Source organism: Bos mutus, chromosome 7 (genome assembly GCF_027580195.1).
Source record: "Bos mutus isolate GX-2022 chromosome 7, NWIPB_WYAK_1.1, whole genome shotgun sequence".
In the NCBI taxonomy this organism is placed as follows: domain Eukaryota; kingdom Metazoa; phylum Chordata; class Mammalia; order Artiodactyla; family Bovidae; genus Bos; species Bos mutus.
This window is the reverse complement of record NC_091623.1, coordinates 33,764,269-33,783,857: the sequence shown is the minus strand read 5'-3', so window position 1 is coordinate 33,783,857 and position 19,589 is coordinate 33,764,269. Positions and strand designations below refer to the sequence as shown.

The 19,589-nt window shown below is 44.5% G+C and overlaps 1 long non-coding RNA gene across 1 annotated transcript; it reads right to left on the bottom strand.

The window, feature by feature from the left end:
* Window positions 1-668: 668 nt before the first annotated feature.
* LOC138988615 (uncharacterized) lies at window positions 669-19,277 on the bottom strand. Its single transcript, XR_011464887.1, has 3 exons — window positions 19,193-19,277; window positions 2,369-2,405; window positions 669-1,847 (listed from the first exon to the last, which is right to left on the bottom strand). It is a non-coding gene; the product is annotated as an uncharacterized lncRNA (long non-coding RNA).
* Window positions 19,278-19,589: the final 312 nt, after the last annotated feature.

The window sequence follows — 19,589 nt, the reverse complement described above, 5'->3', positions numbered from 1 at the left end:
TTATATTGCCTCCAAAACTGCAAAAAAGTCAGAGAAAAGCTTTCCATATACGAGCCCAGCTGGAAAAGGAACTGGGTCTGTGAACACCAAGCAGTCTTTGTCACCCTGCCTTCCCCATTACTCCCCACTATGGAGAATCTATTCATCAAGGTCAGACCAAATTCCACCTCTCTGGAAAGCATTTCTTAACCACTCCAAATGGGAGTAAGAATTCTCTTTTCTGAAGTTTTACAATGCCTATTATATTCATGCTTTTTATACTTGCCATTCAAATATTATAGCATTTCTTTTTGATTATGCATGTGTTTTCTTCTCCAATGGAATTTTAAGCTCCTTCAAGGTACAATTTTTAGGTTTTTCATTCATTTAATATGTATTTATTGGATAAGTACTGTATAAAGATATAAGTACTGTATAAAGATATAATATTTAGTAGCATATGAAGTAAAAAATTGATAAGAAATTGCTTCTGGATCTATATCATCATTCTGGAATTTGACTCAGAAGGCATTGCTTTAATCAAGTCCTTTAAGGACAGTGGAAGAAATCTTTTCAAATGATCATACCATGAGATGTCAATTCATCACAAGGATGATATTATGTAAATAAATAGATATATGAAATATTACTCTTCACTTAGCCTTCCTACATCGATTGACCATTGCCTATTCACGCAGAAAAGATCTTCCCTACTATATTAAACAGACTTAAACAACTACACTCATTATTAAAAATATCCAAAACCATGTGAGCTCACTAACTGAGTCACACTTCAAGATTAAAAGTATTTGAGGAGGTTTATGACATCCTATATATGACACCCTAATATTGTTGTATAATTATTCTGCAAGACCATAAACACGCACCCAGCACTAGGATCTAAGCAAGAGAAAATGGGTTTAAACTGAAATGAAAAAGAAAAAACAGATTTAAACTGATGCAGAAAGACTCTTGGTCAAATACATAGGAGATCTTACTTAAAATGAATTAACTCTGAAATGATTTATTACACCCTTTTTGACTCCTAGAGAATATTAGGTATGTTACATTAAACGTGGATGCCTAAAAACCAAGGGGTAAACTAAACAGCCTCTGGAGAGATCCTCCCTACCTTCCAAAACTTAAATCTTAATGTTTGAGGCTATTTTTGGCTTCCTTTCTGAGATGGCTCGGAAAGGAGCCTACACCATGAAAAGGAAAAGCAGCTCTTTATCTCTTTTTTCTCTGACTGCTTCAAGATCTGTTTTTGCCACCACTTCATAAGTATTTCAATTACTTGTTCCCTCAACAGTCCTGCAGAGAAGCTCTGCCCCTATCCCCCTTTTTACAGATGAAGATATTGAGGTTAAGTGATTTTCTCAGGGTTACAAAGAGACCTAGCAGCAATGAAGGAATGAGAACTAGCAGTTCAACCTGCCGGTGGATGAATAGATTGAGTTTCTGAGCAGCCTGGCTATTATGTTGCAAAGAGGCCACGCAGACGCCTGGGTGGACGTGTAAAGACACCACGCACTAGAAATGAAAGGAGGCTGCGAGGACAGGCTTTTCCTTCTTATTAATGACACCGGCGATTGTCTAGAGTTGGAAAGAAAGGCCCGTTAGAGAAAGAGCCTTTTAAAAAGAGGCCAGGCAGCGGGGGCACTCAGTTTGGGACCCCTCCTCAATGAAACCCTCGTTGTCCCTACTTGCAGACAGCGCCGCCGAGGAAGCCGGGCTCCAGGTCGGGGACGTGGTGCTGGCCGTCAACGGCACGGAGGTCACCAGTGTGGAGCACGCAGAAGCCGTGCACCTTGCAAGGAAAGGTAGGTGGTCTGCAGGGTCCAGGGTGACTCTGATGAGGCAGCAATCTAAAACACAGCAGGGAATACCAACATGAGGAGGAGGAAACCCGCAGAATGGGCACGACTTCACTTCTCTCCTGAGACTACCATTACTGCCTTGTCATCAACATAATCTCTCAGAGAAGTTGAATCACATGTCTGTCCCATGTTCCTTCCATATTGATGGAGAGCCACAAAGGTGAAATCAGCAAATGGGAGCGAGAAAAATGTGCTCTGTTTATTACCGATATATCTTCTTAAACTCCTTGCCATGAAAAATAGCACTGCAAGAATTCATTTACTGGGTCTCTTTTTTCCTTCCTCTCTTTTTTTTCTTCCTTTTCTTCTTTTCTGTAATTCCATCAGTTTTTAGAATTAAAAAGCCTCAGGGTTTTCATGTTATAAAAGAGAGAGAAGGAAATAAAGAAATTATAAACCTAAAGCTCCGCCAGGTTCTACTTGAGGCCTGCCTTTAAAGCAATCTGACACAGATGCACCCACCAAGACAGCAATAGTAACACAAACCCTTCACCCCTGTACCCACTCACCTTAAACTTTTGGGAAAGGTTAATACCATCTTCGTCTCTGCAAAACAAGTTACTTTCTTTAGCACCATTTTACAAACCCTCATCTCCCCAGAGACCTAAAAATATACAGGTGATAACTGCTGTGTTCCATCATGAGATTATTCGGTGAGGTGTCCTATTCCCAGCTTCCCAAAGGCAGCGTGTATACCTCTGTGGCCCCAAAGTATACTATCAGGCCATGAGGTATTAAAATGTGTGCATTTGGAACAGGACACGTGTGCTAGAAGTATAACTTATCGCTGAGCAATAACTATCTCTTGACATACATTTCTCATGATGCCATCATGCTTGGGGGTAAGCGACAGCAACAGACTTCACTAGTGCAGACCAACACCAGAAAATCGCCAACAAACGCTGCGTCCAGACAAGCACGCTGAAGCTTTTGGGGTAGAATTTAGCTTAAAGTGTTTGGCTGTCTGTCGAGTACTTGCTGCACCAGGAATCCAAGGACACTGTCAACATGTGCAGCAACTCCTTCCGAGTCCTGCGCATCTCTATCCTTGTGCGGCACACAGTAGGAGCTGGGGCAATGGGGCAGTGATTATACTAATGAGTTGACGGGCTCTCATTCAGTAAGGGAGGCATACTAATCCTCGCTGCTGCATCTAGCTGTTCCCACGGTTCTTTCTCACAAATCAATTTTCCAATTTTTGAGTTAAATAAAACTGAACTATAGTAATATTTCCGCTCTTAGTACTTCTTCTATTTTTCCCCAAGAAGCTTAATGTTCTTTATACCTCTGAAGCATTCAGCCTCAGTTAATGGAAGACAGAAAACATCTCTAAAATTTGAATGGGGTTTTGGGGGCTCTCTAAAAGTTGATGGATTAACATAGATACTGGGGAAAGAGCATTGAGCTGTCCTGGGCAGTTAGTGGTAGGCTGGTTTTACCCGCTCTTATGAGCTGAGTTCCACCACTCCTTGCTTGCCAGCGTGGACTTCTGTCCTAAGACCCTGACCCTAGGGAACCTCAGTGTGTCTTTGCCAGTCCGTCTCAGATCCAACAGTGGAGATGCCTTGGAAGCAGAAAGGTGAATTCGAGATCTGAGATGCTAAAGTGAGAACAGTGTAAGTCTTTTAGGGAAAGGAGATCGTTTGGAGGGGGAGGAATCATAGCCAATAGCAAAAGAGACCTGAAGACACATAGGGAATGGCTGAGGGACCACCTCAGAGTGTTCCTCTCCCCATGTGGTCCTCGGGGGCCATTTCCCCACCCTGCTCCACTGAAAGCCTGATGGATGGAGCACCCATTGTGGGCAGTCAGTGCGGCCCTTGAGACCGAGCTTGATTAGGAAGCTGATCATTCCGTCCTCAGGCGTAATCTTCTGCACATCTCTAAGGCTACCAGCTTTTAATGGAGAAATAATACAAATTTAAAAGATGCAAATAAAATGAAGAGAAAAAAAGGAAAAACAAAGCTTTAAAAATAATAAAAGACTACTTTGAACACTGGATAATAAATTTAAAAACTAGATAAACAACATTGTTCAAAAGCATTTAAAGAGCCAACATTAGTGCAAGAATAGACAGAAAATCTGTGTAGACTATTATGAAATATTTATAGAATAAGATAAGAGACCACCTCTCCTTTCCCCCATTACCATCCCCACTCCATGCCCCACTCAGAAGCCCAGGATACCACTTTTATAACTATCCAACTTTCAAAGAACAAATAATCCCTATTCTATAGAGTTTTTTCCAGAAAATAAGTAAAAGTGAATGCGTGTCAGCTCATTTTATGAATCTACTAAAACTTTGATTCCAGAACTAGAATAGCATAGTATGAAAAACAAAATCATATGTTAATTTTATTTATGAGTGTATAGATACACAAATCCTAAGGGAAAAAAATAGTAAATGCCTGAATCAAACTATTTATTAAAATTATACATAATACATCATAATCAAGTAGGATATGTATGTGTCTTAGTCACTCAATCCTGTCCGACTCTCTGTGATCCCATGGACTATAGCCTGTCATGCTCCTGCAGCCATGGAATTCTCCAGGCAAGAGTACTCCAGGTAGTAATGGCAAAGGAAAGGAAAAAACAGCATTACCGAGAGGCAGTGGGGCTATGAGAAGGATACACATGACCATGAAACTAAAAAAAAGAAGAAGACAAAGGGGAAGAAATAACAGGAATAATTTAATTTTTATATAGTACTTTACAAGTTCGATTTTCTTAGCAAGCCCTATAAATTGGTCAAAGTATTTTTGGAGTATATGGAATCTGAAACAAGCTTTTGGAGGTTCTCTTTGGGAGAGGAAGTCACCAACTTGTCCAAAGAAAGTAAGAATTGTGAAACAAATCACTGAGCTTTTTGTTATGTTCATATGAAACACAGAGGTCTTGAAATATATACTTACCAGGTGCCTATTAACAATGTGTTTAAAAACTTAATGTTTACACTTGCCTCTTGTGTCTGTCCGTATAAGCTTCTTAAAAGTCTGATATCTTTTTGATTTCTATATATCTCTGCACAGTTTTACTCCCAAGTATGTGAAACTTTGGTAAAATCCTATCATATTACTGATTGCTACATTGCTGGTTTAGATACAGAAACATCAAGTAACTTTTCTCAGAACCTTAAATCCAAAATCTAACTGTATGCCAGACTCACCTGAGACACTCTTAAATACAGAATTCATGGTGGTGGCCTGCATGTTTGTAATTTTAATCAGGTCTCCCTGGCGTTTCTTTCACAGCCAGCCCAGCATCCGTATACAGCATCTTAGAAGCATGGCCAAAATCTTAAAGATGTAGACTAAATACCTATTGTGTTAGCTTCTGGTGCAGGTGTTATCATATCTTCCTAGCCCAGCATTAGAAAGAGGATCCACTGTATGTTATAAGGTCAAGTTTTCAATAGTTCTATTGAAATAATAATTCCATTCAATAAGAATAGACTAACATCTGAAAGAGATGGGAATACCAGAGCACCTGTCCTACCTCTTGAGAAACCTATATGCAGGTCAGGAAGCAACAGTTAGGACTGGACATGGAACAACAGACTGGTTCCAAATAGGACAAGGTGTACATCAAGGCTGTATATTGTCACCCTGCTTATTTAACTTATATGCAGAGTACCTCATGAGAAACGCTGGGCTGGAAAAAGCACAAGCTGGAATCAGGATTGCTGGGAGAAATATCAATAACCTCAGATATGCAGATGACACCACCCTTATGGCAGAAAGTGAAGAGGAACTAAAAAGCTTCCTGATGAAAGTGAAAGAGGAGAGTGAAAAAGTTGGCTTAAAGCTCAACATTCAGAAAACTAAGATCATGGCATCTGGTCCCATCAGTTCCTGGGAAATAGATGGGGAAACAGTGGAAGCAGTGTCAGACTTTATTTTTGGGGGCTCCAAAATCACTGCAGATGGTGACTGCAGCCATGAAATTAAAAGATGCTTACTCCTTGGAAGGGAAGTTATGACCAACCTAGATACCATATTGAAAAGCAGAGACATTACTTTGCCAACAAAGATCCGTCTAGTCAGGGCTATGGTTTTTCCAGTGGTCATGTATGGATGTGAGAGTTGGACTGTGAAGAAAGCTGAGTGCCAAAGAATTGATGCTTTTGAACTGTGGTGTTGGAGAAGACCCTTGAGAGTCCCTTGGACTACAAGGAGATCCAACCAGTCCATTCTGAAGGAGATCAGTCGTGGGTGTTCCTTGGAAGGAATGATGCTAAAGCGGAAACTCCAATACTTTGGCCACCTCATGTGAAGAGTTGACTCATTGGAAAAGACTCTGATGCTAGGAGGGGTTGGGGGCAGGAAGAGAAGGGGACGACAGAGGATGAGATGGCTGGATGGCATCACCGACTTGATGTACATGAGTTTGAGAGAACTCCGGGAGTTGGTGATGGACAAGGAGGCCTGGCATGCTGCAATTCATGGGGTCGCAAAGAATTGGACACTACTGAACGACTGAACTGAACTGAACTGAACATGTTAGTTTATGTTATATATTATAAAATAGGGAATAATAAAAGTAATCAAATAGCAATTCTATTTAGAAATACTTATCACACACACCATAGTTTGATCGATGGGAATACCAAAGCCAGAGATTTAAGAAAGCATTCAGTATCACACTGGGAATGACAATAGCTCCATGGGAATTTTTCTTACATTAGGTCCCTCTTACTTTCTGGTTTGGGCTTTTATAGGGCTTGGTTCCTTAGTCAAATGCAGGATTTAATCATCAGAATGCTGATTGAAAAGTGAAAAGTGCAAACTGAAAAGTGCTGAAAAGAAACAGAGGAAGGGAAAAACACCAATGCTTAGTCGACCTGGAAGTCCTTCGGATGCACGAGGGCTCCTCTGTGTCCTGACAGCAGGCTGGACTCAAAGCGGGCACGGAAGAGCTGGAGCTGGGACCTGCGGGGTGAAGGCAGTGCCAGCCCCCTGCGCCTGCCCTCGGGGACCTGGCTTGTCTTGCACGTTGCTGCTCCATGCCTGCGCAGGTGGTGGGGCTTGTCTGACAGCAGAGGTGTGACTCCGACGCCATTTAAGAATGGTGGCATAAGGAGAAGACAGTGATCTGAGGAGGAAGTGTGAATTAGAAAAAGAAACCCTTTTTCTCACTTCTGTAGTTGCAAATAACCTCACCCGCGACTCCTTACTTCCAAAACCCTCTAGGCCAAAGTGCTAGGGAAGGAGAGTTTTCTGGAGAGCACTTTCTTTTTCAGGACGTCGTCATCAAAGAGCTGAATGTGCTAAAGGCAAGGATTTTCAAACTTTCGCATCTCAGGAAACAAAGCGTTCTCTTCCCTCTTTCACCTCCCTCCCTACACCCTTCCTCCCGCTCACACTCAAAAAGCGGGAAAGATTTCTGGGGTGTCCAGTGGAGGAAGGTGAGGGCTGTGTGTTTCATTTCACCAGGGCGGGACGGACCTAGAGAAAGAAGTAATTGGCCGGTGGGGGGGGGGGGGCCGGGAGGGGGGTGGATAGATTGCAGCATCTGCCCCTGCATCGATCGCTGGGGCTGATCCGGCTGGCCTGGCCAGTGTCCCCTCCTCTCTCACGTGTGTGTCCCTCCTGGAGCCGCGCGCTTGTCGAAGAGGAGGACCGTCCCCGACAGGCAGGATCAGTCTCCGCATCAAGGGTGTATGAGTGGCTGCGGGCCCCTGCTGCTGCTGCTGCTGCTGCTAAGTCACTTCAGTCATGTCCGTCTCTTAGCGACCCCATGGACTGTAGCCCACCAGGCTCCTCTGTCCCTGGGATTCTCCAGACAAGAATAATGCAGTGGGTTGCCATTTCCTTCTCCAATGCATGAAAGTGAAAAGTGAAAGGGAAGTCCTTCAGTCGTGTCCGACTCTTAGGGACCCTATGGACTGCAGCCTACCAGGCTCCTCCGTCCATGGGATTCTCCAGGCAAGAACAGTGGAGTGGGTTGCATGCCCTCTGTGAGGGGATCTTCCCAACCCAGGGATTGAACCCAGGTGTCCCGCATTGCAGGTGGATTCTTTACCATCTGAGCCAGCAGGGAAGCCCAAGAATACTGGAGTGGGTTGCCATGTCCTTCTCCAGTGCGCCACTGCTAGAATCTCCAAACAAGCTCTCAAGCAGTAATGGCAGGGGTGAGGAGGTGGGTGGAACTCATGATTCTGTTGTTGCAAAGTACTGGGGGTGAAAATGAACACATCCAGGGGAAACGAAATCAGAGTCAAGGAAAGGCAGAAGCGTGCTGGTTGCCGACAGACTGTGCTCATGAACAGAGCCTCTCAGCAGCCGAGACTTTGTCAGGACTCGCCACTTCAACTGTGGTCCAGCTTTATCAGAGGGCTTCTGACAAATCCGGAATCCCAGGCCTCATCCCAGGCCTACCGAATGGGGATGTGCACTTAAGAAACCCACTGGGTGACTTGTGTGTGCACTTAGCTTCAGAAGCTCTGAACTCGGACACTGACATGTTTCAGGCATCCAGTAAATTAATAAAGAAATAATAGCAGAACCAGAAGTGTTTAATTCTTTGTACTGAACATTTTTTTACTTTTGCAAGAATACTGGAATGGGTTGCCATTTCCTCCTCCAGAAATGCTCTTCAAGGGGATCCAGCCAGTCCATCCTAAAGGAAATCGATCCTGAATATTCATTGGAAGGACTGATGCTGAAGCTGAAACTCCAATACTTTGGCCACCTGATGCAAAGAACTGACTCACTGGAAAAGACCCGGATGCTGGGAAAGATGGAAGGTGGAAGGAGAAGGGGACAACAGAGGATGAGATGGTTGAATGGCATCACGACTCAATGGACATGAGTTTGAGCAAGCTCCGGGAGATGGTGATGGACAGGGAGGCCTGGCATGCTGCAGTCCACGGGGTTGCAAAGTGTCGGACACAACTTAGCGACTGAACAACAAACCTAATATTTAATTATTTTAACATACACATTAAAATAACTGTGTATGAATAATCAAACGTGAAGATAACATCAAAAGTCTAATGTCTCTGTAAATGTCAGGTCCAGGTCCTCCTGGCCCAGTATGGACCTGCAAAGAGTATAACATCACCACCACCTAACAGCTGTTTGGAACTCAGTAACTCCCCAAACATCAGACGCATGTCCTAACTGTGAACATGAAATACTTTGCTTCTAATATAATGACACCATGGTGCGGCAGGACCATCTGTAGCCCTGCCCCAGAGAGAATTTTCTGGTGCACCAAGTTATGTTTTGGGCCAGCTGAAACTCAAGTTTAGCTTGATTGGTATCAGAGAAACCCATATGCAGTCTTTGTAAGCAAGAGGAAAATGACCTCGAGGGGCGGCCCGCTGTGGCAGCACATAAATAAGTTGGCAGATGTATCAGCTATGCATATTAGTCCAGGAGTACAGTTCTTTGGGGACTAGAGTCCAAAGACAAAGACATTTGTGGGTTGCTGGTCAATCTGGAGCATTTCTTCTAATTTTTCTGGATGTGTTTTTGACAGGAGCTTAAGGGCAGTTCAATAAATTAAAATGTATTTACATTGCAATGAAGAATTTTCTTGACACACAGAGTTATTTAATTACCAAGGTGCTTTGCGTGCTGCTAAAGTTAAGACTGTGTCAGCCTTTCTGGGACAGATCTTTATTTTCAGGGCCATGTGGCTCAGCCAGGAATGATCCCCTGGGTTGGAGCTTGTCATTTATATAAGAGGAGTCTCCTCACTGACCCCCATTTCCATAGACAGCTCTAAACAGATCAGTAATCTCAATGTCAGACATCATGATGAAGTCAGCGCTGCCAAGGCCAAATGTCCCCCTTCAGGGATGTGGCCTCCATCTCAGAGGAATTGTAAATGAAGTCATACCCCATTTGCAGTCTTCAAAGCATGTCAGGGTTGCTGTCTATCTGAGTGACATTCAGAGAATTTTCTTGCGGCATCAAGAGGTAGGCGTATGATGAAAGTCTGTGTTCATGCTGGCAGCATCGAAGCACAGTTGGTAGACACTGACCTCATGTTATCAGGGACAGGGACAATTTTTCTCAAGCTCTTCACCAAACCAGTTCCATAGAAAAGGGGACTTGAAGTCCAAGCACTCTAAGAAGCAAGGAGTAAGAAAGACAGTCTAAGAAGGACACTCTAAGAAAGTCAGGCACTGAAAGCTCTGAGTCCAATCCTCGGTACTAATCCAGGTTGGCAAGAAGATAGGGTAAAAGACATGTATGCTTCAAGCCTCCTAGACTTCCGGTCAAGTTCAAAGGTAAGTAATTGATTTTGATCAGAGACGACATTGGCAACATACATTGGCATGTATGTTTACTTTAGCTAACACAGATCAAAGAAGCTAATCATCCTGAATAAAAGTGAGATGGAAAAGCCAAATATCACCCATCATCCTTCTCTGGATGTAAATCAAAATACATTCAATACTTAGCTTGCTGTTGTTACAGACAGAATGAGCAGACCCAAGTCATCCATAATCAGACCCAACTAGGCCATGTGATTGAAGAAGAAGAATTCTGTCTTAGAACCAGGTAACCCAGATCTCACATTTGATTCAGCCCTTAAAGGAAATCAGCCCTGGGTGTTCATTGGAAGGACTGATGTTGAAGCTGAAACTCCAGTACTTTGGCCACCTGATGTGAAGAGCTGACTCACTGGAAAAGACCCTGATGCTAGGAAAGATTGAGGGCAGGAGGAGAAGGGGATGACAGAGGATGAGATGGTTGGGTGGCATCGCAGACTCAGTGGACATGAGTTTAGGTGGACTCTGGGAGTTGGTGATGGATAGGGACGCCTGGCATGCTGTGGTCCATGGGGTCACAAAGAATCAGACACGACTGAGTGGCTGAACTGAACTTATGAGCTCTAGGTTCTCAGAGAAGTCACTGGGCCTCCCCAGTTTTCATTCTCCTATTTGACCTGAGAGTTTCATTACTGGAGAACTCTTGGATCCATTCCAGTGGTAGAATTCTATTTCATTGATTCCATTTACGGAAACTACAATCTCTTTTTCATCCATTCCTTCTGGAAAGCAAGAGTCCTTGCAGTTGGTTTAAGATTTGAAGCCGAGTGAGCTGTCTATCATTCACCTATCTCACACTCACCCCTCCAGGTCCAGACCTCTTGACTCTGGTGGTGGGATCCGACATCAGCCGCTGTCCCAACACCCCCCGGCCCGCCTGCCGCGGCTACCTGCATAAGAGGACGCACTCCGGGTTCATGAAGGGCTGGAGGAAGCGGTGGTTTGTGCTGAAGAATGACGGTTGCCTCCAGTATTACAGACACAAGAAGGTGAACTAAGGGGAAGGTGGAGGGCTGGAGCGCGTAAGAACATGCAACTCTGGGGTGTGCGGTGGGTGCATTAGCAAAGGATTGTCTTGTCAGGTCCTGCGCATGGTGAAGGATTCTAGACACAGGGCTCTCTCCTGTGACTTCTAAAGAACTTTTCCTTCTCCAGAGGTTCAGAGGAGTGTAATTTATTTTCTCTGCGGCTGCATAAATCAAGGCTGGCATGAGTTTCTATCTCATTTATTCCTATTCTCAGACGCTCTGTGAAAACTCTCTTATCAAAGTCAAGAAAATAAGAGCCAAACCATATACCTAGTGCCCTAGAGAAATCAAGGCTGACTAAGGCAAAGCACAGCTAACACCTCGCTGGCCCACGTGTGCGGCACTGTTTCCTAGGTAACAGGGGCTGGTGTCGGCCAGGCTTCTGAAGCAGAGGACCTGAGAATATACTTCATCTCCTCACCTAGGGTCCCGTAGAGCAGCGATTTCTGACCGTAGGTAAAGGTTGAAAGCTTCTGGGGAATGTTCTCAGAATATGAGCTCTAGTCCTCCCCATGTTTCAGCCAAGTCTGAGGTGGGGCCTGGGCCTGTGGGTCTGGGAAAGGGACTTGGGGTGACTTTAGCCCACAGTGCAAACAACCAACCAGCAGGCCGTGTCCTGTGGGCAAAGGGTTTTCTCTGCCCTATGCAATACAACACCAGGGCTTCTCTGGGCGCTCAGTCAGTAGAGAATCTGCCTGTGGTGCAGGAAACCCAGGTTCGATCCCTGGGCTGGGGAGATCCCCTGGAGAAGGAAATGGCAGCCCACTCCAATATTCTTGCCTGGAGAATCCCATGGACAGAGGAGCCTGGCGGGCTACACACGGGGTCACAAGAATCGGACACAACTTAGCAACTAAACCACCACAACCATGCAATATTCCATGCAATTCCCTGGTGGCTCAGTGGTAAAGAATCCACCTGCCAGTGCAGGAGACGCAGAAAATGCAGCTTGGATTCCTGGGTTGGGGAGATCCCCTAGAGAAGGAAATGGCAACCCACTCCAGTATTGTTGCCTGGGAAATCCCATAGACTGAGGAGCCTGGTGGGCTACCATCCACGGGATCACAAGAGTTGGACACGACTTAGTGACTAAACAACAGCAACATGTAATGTGGTTTAATTTTTTTTAAATCACACGCAAGCATCATATATTTCAGAGATTTTGCACAGAAATTCCAATGTCCAATTAAAAGTCTCCAGCTAAGTAGTGGCTGCCTCCTCCAGAGAGGCAGACAGCTGCCCAGTCCAAGAGAGGGCCCACTGCTTCCTATGTCCTCTGCCCTACTGGCTTCTCTCCAAAAATTATATTGCCCTAGTTTCTTAATTTTAAGGGTTTTGGGCGTATTTTATATATTTTAACAAAGACATTAATTCCTCTCCGTAATAAGGAATATCTATATATCTATCTGTGTGCTTAGTCACTCAGTCATATCCAACTCTTCGCAACCCCACAGACTGTAGCCCACCAGGCTCCTGTGTCCATGGGATTTTCCCAGGCAAGAATACTGGAGTGGGTTGCCATTTCCTTCTCAATAGATCTATCTATATGTATATAAAGAAATCAATACATTTAAAAAAAATAGGGAGTGACTTTGCATGTGGAATCATTGTGAATACTTCTTATTTCTAGACTGTGGATCACTTATTTGTGACACAGACCAGGAGGTGTCTGCCTTTCAAGGCAATGTGAGCCAATCAGCTGCTTTGCAAAAACCCTGTCTCCCTCCAGTGCAGGAAAATCAGATTCTCTGTAATCAGGGTGAGAAGGCTTGCTTTCTGTATTCTGAGTATGAAAGGGGAACAGACCAGAAGGTTCCAACCTGGGTATGCTTCAGAAGCCCCTGACGAGTTTGCCAAAGCACAGATGCAAACGGTCTCCCACCCCCTTACCTCCTGAGTGGGGCCCTGGAAACTGTATGTTCTTTTGTAAGCAGTCAAGGTCATTCTGAAGGAGCAAAGTTCATTCCCACCTATAGTCATAGGAACAATAATGCAAGCCTGCCAGTTGTTCTTCCATGGAGTGGAAGGTTTATCCTGACGGTGTGTGCTTCCCACCTCCAGTAATGATGATTTTTGTTTCCTTTTGTGAAGCAGTGACAGTAGTATTAATAGATGCCAGTTTTTCTTTAATGGCCTTCTTCAGCAAAACAAATGCATAAAGCAACCTCATGTCAGGCATCTCACACTTTTAAGATTCCTAGTTCCTGAGATTTAGAATGGTTCAATCTAACCAAGGGGCAATCACGGAGCTAGTGGTGCCTGCAGATGTTGTATTTGGCTCGCACAATGTTTTCATAAATTTTTTAATGAAATGCATTCAGGTGAAGCATGTGCTCTCCAATCTGCCATAATCCCTACTCCTGCTCATTTCCTCACGCTGAGCCCAGTCATTTAAATTACTCACTAGGCCCTGTAGGGATATGCGTGTGTGAGTCCTGGGGTAGAATTTATGTGAAAAATTAAAAGGGTGGTGGTAGAGTGGTTAGAATTAAAATAGATTAAAAAAAACCCACTTCTATTCCTGTTTGGAAAAGAAATATGCATCTTATAGTGAGTTTGGACACAGCTAAGAAAAGACGATCTTGAGTAACTGCAGTTGGAAGCATCACCACCACAATAGGTTTAACACGGAAATGGGAGAATATAAAAATATGGCTTTATTTTGTTTACAAAGGGCCAAAATCAGATCTCTTGCAATGCAACGAATTCCAGAATACATCATGCATAATCTTTAGGGTAGATTGCAGTGACTGAGAAGAGTTAAGGGGGCATCATAAGAACACAGCAGATTAAATTAGCAGAAAATCAACTCAGCTATACAGTGTTCATTCATGCAACAAATATTTATTGAGTGCTTTTTAAGAGCCAGGCATTATGCTAAGCACTGGGAATTAAAAAAAAAAGAAGAAGACACGATGCCTGCCCTGAGTGCACTTACAGCTCCTGTTATTGCTCCGTTTCTGCTTATATCAGTGGAAGAGACTGCCATGAGGAAACGGACCCACAAATACAGAGGCAATTGTGATTGGTGCAGTAAGACAAATTACGGGATGGGAGAAGAGAATTGCAGCAGTCTGAATTCAAACAAGAGGTGCAATCATACAGAGATTTAAAAAGTGAAGTTTCACATAAATATGGTTTTCATGATGTCTCAGACGGTAGAGAATCTGTCTGCAATGCAGAAGACCCAGGTTCGATCTTTGGGTCGGGAAGATCCCCTGGAGAAGGGAATGGCAACCCTCTCCAGTATTCTGGCCTGGAGAATTCCATGGACAGAGGAGCCTGATAGACTATAGTCCATGGGGTCGCGAAGAGTTGGACACAACTGAGCGACTAACCCACATGCATACATAGACTCTAAGAAAACTCTGTGTCACCAAAAGAGAGCACTCAAGGAAGGGCAGACCTAGAAAGGTCAGCCCTCTCCAAGGCTCTCCATAGGAAATGTAGTTGAAGCTCCCGGCTATCAGAGCAGCTCGCCGGTTTGTTGAGACAGAGGTAGTTAGTCTGCAGTCAGAGAGCAAACAGGAAGTAAGCCTGTGGAGCCCAAGACGGGGCAGGCAAACTGAAGCTGGCGGCTGATACCTGGGTGAGTCACAGGAGCTGGGGATGCCTCTCCAGTAGGGAGCCCGGAGCATGAGAGATCCCTGAGGGAGGACCGCAGGAGCAGGGGAAGTGAGCAAGCGGAGGGCATCAGGGCCCCCGGGTGGGCAGGGGTGTCCCCATGGGGAGGGTCACGGGAAGGTTTGCATCACGTCACCCGAGGGCCACAAGGCTACCGGGGACAGCGTGTCCTGGGTGAAGAGCTCAGACAGAGCTTCCCAGAGGTCCACGACTCAAACTGCAGACCCACCCACAGCAGCTGCAAAAAGCAGAAGACCCCTTCCCCTTGCAATGTTCCTCTGTCGCCCTCTACTGAGAAAACAATGCGCTTGTTGTTTAAAAAACAAACACAAACACAAACCTGGGGGAGAAATTGCGTGCATTATTGCAGAGCAGGTACTCGGGGGTGAATTTGGAGCTGAAAGCCACAAGTTCACAACTGACACAAGATTCAAATGGAGGGTTTAGTATAGATGACACAGGAGTATACAATGAATTCCTTCTTGAAGATGTAACATTTTAGCTTAGGGCTAAGGGCTGAAGAATTGATGCTTTTGAACTGTGGTGTTGGAGAAGACTCTTGAGAGTCCCTTGGACTGCAAGGAGATCCAACCAGTCCATTCTAAAGATCAGTCCTGGGATTTCTTTGGAAGGAATGATGCTGAAGCTGAAACTCCAGTTCTTTGGCCACCTCATGCAAAGAGTTGACTCATTGGAAAAGACTGATGCTGGGAGAGATCGGGGGCAGAGGAGAAGGGGACAACAGAGGATGAGATGGCTGGATGGCATCACTGACTCGATGGACATGAGTCTGAGTGAACTCCGGGAGATGGTGATGGACAGGGAGGCCTGGCATGCTTCGATTCATGGGGTGGCAAAGAGTCAGACACGACTGAGCGACTGAACTGAACTGACTGACTGTATAGGACAGGGGTTCACCTATGGCTGAGTCATGTTGAGGTTTGACAGAAAACAGCAAAATTCTGTAAAGGAATTATCCTTCAATTAAAAAAAAAAAATAGCCCACTTGGGCTTCCCCAGTGGCTCAGTGGTAAAGAATTTGCCTGCAATGCAGGAGACACAGGTTCGATCCCTGGGTCAGGAAGATCCTGTGGAAAAGGGAATGGCAACCCACTCCGGTATTCTTACCTGAAGAATCCCATGGAAAGAGGAGCCTGGCGGGCTACAGTCCATAAGATTGCAAAGAGTCGACTGAATCGACTTAGCGCACACATACACAGGATCCCACTTAACTTGGTAGTTACTAAGTCTTTTACTGTTCTTTTAGTGATTACCAAAAATATTACACCATGCATTGAGACTTTCTAGAATCAAATATGGATTACTATTTAAACTATTTTATGGACATCACAGCATCTGATTCAACCGTGTCTTAAGTAATATGTTTGTGTTGTCATATGCTTAAATTCTGTACAGATTGTAAATCTGCTGAGATATTATCAGTATTATGTCATACAATCAATATTCTACTTCTCAGTGTAAATTGTTTCTTTGTGCTCTATTCCGTATATATTCTCCTGAACTTCTTCTGTCTAGTTTGATAGCAAATAATCTCCAAAAGGCCTTACTTTCTGCAATTATTTTTCCAGTTCTAGTGCCCATTTAATTATTTGTTTATAGTTTCCTGTTCATGCTGAAATGTTTAAACCTGCGTTTCATATTTTGACATATTAATCATAGTCATGCTGAGTCCATCCTTTATCAGGATCCCCTACAGATGCCTGTTTCCATCATCTGCCACTTCTGCAATTTTGCCTCAGAATTTTAAGCAACCTTCAGACATTGTGAAGGTGGTCTTTTTGGCACTCATTCTGAGTCCCGAGATTGGTCTTCATGATTCTAACCCAGAACCTGATTTATCAAGATCTCCTCCTTGATGGGTCTGAACTCCACGAGCGTGTTGAAATCTCTGCTCAATGTCTTCACCCCTTCAGATAGACGTGACCCCAATGTTGGGCTCATCTTCTGCTAGGTTTTAGCCCCATTATTCTTCACTATCTTATAGGCTCTCTGATGTTTTCAAAGAGGCATTTATATACACTCCAGCTTTTCTAAGTTTCTTAGTTGGTCCTAATGAACCGGTCTGACATTTAAAAAAAAAGGGGCAATTCCAGTGACAGCTGAAAAGGAAGGAAATGTGAGGGGTGAATTGTTTTGTTATTCTTTTTTAAGCTCTAAGATACCAGTTTAAGTGTGAGTGATTCTGAAAGTGGAGTCAAGCAAGGAGAAAAAGGCTGGAGATACAGAAAAAGAGGACTAACTGGTGGATCCATTTACCTTATATGCCATCTACCCTAAAAGTTGGGTATATATAGCTCTTTGGTACCAGCAGAGGAAAATGAACTTTATGAAGGATAAGACAGAATGCTCAACTAGGTTTTTAAGAGAAAGAGAACATTCTCTGTCCATCAGAGCAGAACAAGCCAATTTTTGTTCTGTTCTGTGACCCTACGTCCGCAAGAATCCACACGTGGGTGTGTGTGTGGGAAGGGGGGTCGCTGGAGGACGCTGGACACACTGGCCCCACAGATCTCAGAGAAGAAAGCGGCTGTACTCTAAGTACTTGCCTCTGCTTCAGGAATTCTGATTGTCACGGCATATTTACGTTGCTGTGTTGGGGGAAGACTCCAAGGGACTGAGCAGCACAAAGTAGTATGAGAAACTTCACTTTGAACAAAGCGGAAACTTTGGAGCATGAAATAAGATCAGTTATTTTAGCCATGTGTCTTGAATTCTTTTGTAAATGTGAGCTGCTAATCTTTGATTTCCTTCTTTGAAAAGAAAGCAGATAATACTCTCTTCCAAAATTGCCGCTATGTTCACAGTGCACTCTCAAAGGCTGTTAAGCTCTAACCCCAAGTGCAGGCAAGGGGAAGCAGACTGGAGTCCAGGCTTTGAAGGTCAGTTGGCTCTACAGTGCCCAATGTTATAATGACTTTCATAGTATACTAAAGTATACTAAAGATTATCAGAAAAAATAAAAGAATTGCCCTAGAATTGTCTCAAGACAAGTCCAAGTCCCTTGGACTGCAAGAAGATCCAACCAGTCCATTCTAAAGGAAATCAGTTCTGAATATTCATCGGAAGGACTGATGTTGAAGCTAAAACTCCAATACTTTGGCCACCTGATGTGAAGAGCTGACTCATTGGAAAAGACCCTGATGCTGGGAAAGGTTGGGGGCAGGAGGAGAAGGGGATGACAGAGGATGAGATGGCTGGATGGCATCACTGACTCGATGGTCATGGGTCTGAGTGAACTCCGGGAGTTGGTGATGGACAGGGAGGCCTGGAGTGCTGCAATTCATGGGGTCGCAAAGAGTCGGACACGACTGAGCGACTGAACTGAACTGAACTGTGTCAAGATGCAGAAGAAAACCAGCCCCGCTGAATGGGCTTGAATGGACCGCAGGAGTAAACAATACAGTTGACTTCTGATGGTATTTTATGCTCTTGCTTGTTAGCACAACGGTTCTGTGCACGTAGCTCTCCAGGTGACCCTATGGAGGGGATGGAACCCTGGAGCTCTGAGGAGAGATCAGACCAAGAGATTCAGTTATGTTCTATATGAAACCATGTGCATGTGGAGTCGGCACCATACGTCGAGGTCCGCTAGGAAGACTGTCAATTCCAAGAGAAGAGAGCTGAGGCCAAAGCTGCGGGAACAAGGGCAGAGCCGGTCAGAAGTCTGGCACAGGGAGGAGGGTCTGGCCTCAGAGGCCGAACACAAAGGCCAATGGGACCGAAAGGAGACCGAAAGGAGTTTTATGCTTGCAGAGCCCAGACAAAAGCGTGTTTCAAGATGCAGGGAGCAGTCCATGGAGCTGACGCAGCCGTGAAGTAATTGCCTGCCAGACACAGGCCTCTTAGAGGGAGGCTGCATCTCCCTTGCTAGAACAGGCCTCACTTCTATCTTTAAACTCACTTTTTCCCAGTCTAAAGGCATGCTTGTCTATACTATCCTGAGGGAGGTAGAGAAGGCTCTCTCGAACGTACATTTCTTTGACGAACTTTCTATCCCTCATCTCCTTTTCTAAGGCAAATTCTTGGGAAGAGTTGTCTAGCACCACATTCCTTCATTCCCGTTCCTAACCCATCACAATCAGGGGTCTGTCTCTGCTATACGTGTACACACTGAAATTAGGATCACGCCTAGGTAACCCAGGAAAAGAGAATAAGATGAGAAAAGCAGTGGGCCACCAACATTTAACGGGACGTGATAATGTCTACCTGATTAGACTCTTATGTGGATTAAATTAAGTATGTAAACCAACAATTACAGGGTCTGGCACAGAGTGTCAACCACTAGATTTCCTCCCCTTGACCCATGTTACTTTCACCTGAGTAATTTGCCTGTGGTCATGTAGCTGATAAGTGAGTATAGATGCAAACTCACGTCTTCCTGGCCCAAAAGGGTATTTCCGTCTTTCCACGACTCCAGACTTCCTTCCCAGGGCTTTCGTCCCCAGTTTGGTGCCTCCCTGCAAACTACCTGGAAGAGAAAGGTGAACATAAGAAATAGTAACTAAGATTTGTGTCATTTGCGGATTTCACAGGAATGGAAAAAATGAATACCACATCGTGGAAGAATACTCGTGGCATTCAGAAGGCAGGGAATGAGTCAAATGTGCAATCGATATAACAGAGGATTTCCAAGTTTCCAATAAAGTCTGGACTCAGTTCAGCTCGAGGTTTCAATACTGCACCTCGTTGCAACCTTACTTTGTAATTTAAGAGATTTCCCAGTAGGTGGCGCGGCGTACTCACAAATGGTTTCTCAGCGCCCATCTGGG